Here is a 3,676-nt window from a genome sequence, read left to right on the forward strand (position 1 = left end):
AAATATATGTATCTATGTATATGTATGTATATATGTGTGCGTGTATATGTGTCTCTATGTATGTATATATGTATATATATATATATAGCTCTCTCTCTATATATGTATATATATATATCAATTCTTTTGGAAGCACTGGGGCCATTACCTTCATTTTGAGGACCCCTTCTTTTTTCATTCCCACCCAGCCGTCTAGATGTCACTATAACGGTTCCTAAGGATTCCCCCCACACACAAACATAACGACTAATAAGGTACGGTAATTACATATATCTATTTGCATGTTGGTGGGCACACACTTATCTAAATATGCCTACCACTACACTTTCCATTACATACCTTGATGCAAACAGATGCATGTACAGACGAGTGCTATAGATGCACCCTGCCTACTTACACAAATACAGTTGGGCATGTGCCTCATACACTCCCAGATTAACAACAGGAAAAAGATGGGGCGCCATATGTAATAAATGAATGACGTACGATTCCTTATAAGCAATTTACAACAAAGGTTAGTTGACATATATACAAAGACAAAACTAGTTTAGTCTATTAAATCAACTCATTCCTTCAACAGTGCTATATTTAATCGATTACGAAAATATCAAGTTCACTGTTGTGTACTGAAATTCAGAACCTAAAGAGTTGGAACAAGCATTTTGTTTGACGTTGTACTCGTAATGGTTATGCCAAGTGACTAACTTGTAATAATTGCTTATATTGCCCAATGGGGATAACAGACAACTATTGTGTATTATGGGCCTCCCATTCTATAAACGCGGATCGGAGAAATGCAAGTTTGATCTCAGCATAATACAAATTCAGAATGAGAACTAGCATAATATTTTGTCACGTGAGGTATTTTCTCCGATGTTTTAATGGTGTTGACAATCCAATTCATTAATATCAGCAAGTATTTATAAAGCTGTCATCACTCATTTTAGAAAACACATTCATGAAATCCTTGTTGCTGGGGAGCACATTTCTACCAAAAGAATTTGATAGTTCAAACATTTTAATTGTCACGTAAATTTCAAATAATAAAACTTAATACAATTTAGTGGTAAAAATAGAAAAAAGATAAATTTATCGTTGAAGTAATGATTAGCGCGTAGATGATATATATTAACCATTTAGGTTTACAGTGGAAGTGTGCCAGTGACCATGTCGCAGTTAGCGCGAGAAAATATCAGCCAAAAATAATAAAAGTTTAAGTGTTTTGTGTCGAAAGATGTAACTGGCGAGATTCGAATGAAATTATGAAGTAATACAAATTTAGTTAACAAAGCTTTCTATGAAGTTCAGCCACTATTAAAACAATTGCTCTTAATTTAAACCGAAGACCAGCATTTGGAAACAAAGGGTGTTAGTCGATAGTCATTGAAACTTGACAGGTACTCATCATATTAAACCCGCAGGGATGAAAAGCAAATAGAATATCAGTGGAATTTGAAACTACAATGTACAAAAGGTATGGTCAAATACACCAGGGCTTAAATTCATATAATCTGATGTTGTAACGATTCGGTTAGCTTCCCATTTTACCATATTAATGGCACTTGCTATCAATTAGTAAAGAAATAATGAAGGAATCAAGACATCGTCCCATTACTTCATCATCGATATGATGACACAATAAGTTATTTCCCTTCGCTCATTCCATTTCATTTTACTAATTTTGCAAAGTGTACTAGCTCTATTTTTATTCATCACTAAGTAGTGAGTTCAAGGTTTTTTGCTGCTTTGCCAAAAAGACAGAGACATGTATGGAAAATGGAAAGTGTTCTCAATGCGGATAAACTAGAGGATGCATAGAAGTCTTCAGAAGATTGAATATCACACTTTGAGATTTGATATGTAGAAGGGTTTTTTTTTTCATGTCTTTGGAAAGGGGTTTTTAACTCGAAATATGAGGAGTAATTAAACATTTCGGCATTTTAATATTTAGCTTTCTATGTAATATTCCACCTGCGGTGTTATTTCATCATAGAAACTGGTTTTGTTACCTCTCACATTCAGTTTCTTCCGAATGTAAAAATACATGGTTTTCGACTGGCGGAAAATATACCAACATGGAGAGAATCTCTATGCAGACAACTTTGAATATATTTTATATTTATTTCTTAACCTTTAGATTTTTTTTTCCTTTTAGAAAATAAAATCCCTAACAATCTTTTCTGTTGATCTAAGTAACCAAGCAACTATTCTTGCGTTATAACTGTTACACATTAGAACTAGTTCCCTTTTTTTGTTGTTGTTTAAGCACATGCTCATTACTGGAAGAAACCCACAATTTGATAGTGAGTTACATATGTGTGAGTATGTGTGTGCCATGTAAGCTAAGCATATATGTAGATATGTACAATGAAATATAATAGTTTAAATAACAACACACTCCAATATTTTTTGTAAAAATTTATTTAAGTAAGATTAGAAAATATTCAAGTACAAAAGGAAAATATAAACCAGGTGTGTCCAACTTGTGGTCCACAAGAGAGGTCCTGCTCAGAGTGAGGTTGTGTGCCGCACTTGACTCAGTTTCAATATATTACTATATGCAGCTTGCATGTATTCAAAGCCCGATCTGAGTTTAAATCAATGCCCCATCAGATTGGTGGAAGGCAAGAACTTAATTTATTCCTCATTCATGCTTGTAGCAAATGTGAAGTTTCTGACACTTCTGACATAAGCAGAAGACAAATATAGGTGAGAAATATATGTGAAGAGTCTTAAAATAATATGCAGTGAAACATGGCAGAGATGTTGCATTCTTCTTTATAATTGGGTGTTGTGAACAGGTCAGTTATCTGAAATATAAAAAATAATAAACACAGTGAATTGATAATTAAGAGAAATATTGCATTGCTGTAAACTTGAATCTGAGGAGGAGACACAGGACAATCATTTGGATGGACTTTTTTTCGGAAATACGGTATGAAACGGGAACACTGTATTTGTCCCATTACATGCAACAGGATAAGGGTTTACATTTAATAAAATCAATGACATTTGATTTTAGAGTTGCCTCCCCTATATTTATTTTCCTGGATTAATTATCATAGATAGTAGAGTGTGTGCTAGAATTCGGTTACCAGTTATATTTCTTAAGATGCTTGTTTTATTGTTACTGTATTATTTTATTTCTTAATATTCATATTAATAAATATTGATATATTAGTTAATCTAACTAGCAAGTATATGCCTCTGAATATTCATTTTATTTACTCTGTATGCAATATCTAGCACACACACAAACACACACACACACACAAACACACACACAACTATATGCATACATACGTACATACTTACATACACATATATCAATACTTAAATATTGTGAAGAAAAACAATTTTAAATACAAACGTAAACCGTAGAATCTTGAATGTTATGAACACAAATCATACATACCCATGTGAATGGTATTATATATGCTGTTGCAGAAATGCGTCACCTTTGCCACCGGTTACTCCTCGATGATCAGTCTGTTGAAAACAATGTGAATATTAGAGAAAGAAGAAGCGAGTGTTACAAGTTCGAACATGATTATAAAATGTGATCGAAATCAGCCAAGGAAAGATAACTACTATGTTGACACAAACTTCAATATGGAACAGCAAGCATATGCAGAAACTTAAACATGTGAATATATGCAAGTATTTCATATATATA

The sequence above is a fragment of the Octopus bimaculoides genome, chromosome 25 (genome assembly GCF_001194135.2).
Source record: "Octopus bimaculoides isolate UCB-OBI-ISO-001 chromosome 25, ASM119413v2, whole genome shotgun sequence".
NCBI lineage: Eukaryota > Metazoa > Mollusca > Cephalopoda > Octopoda > Octopodidae > Octopus > Octopus bimaculoides.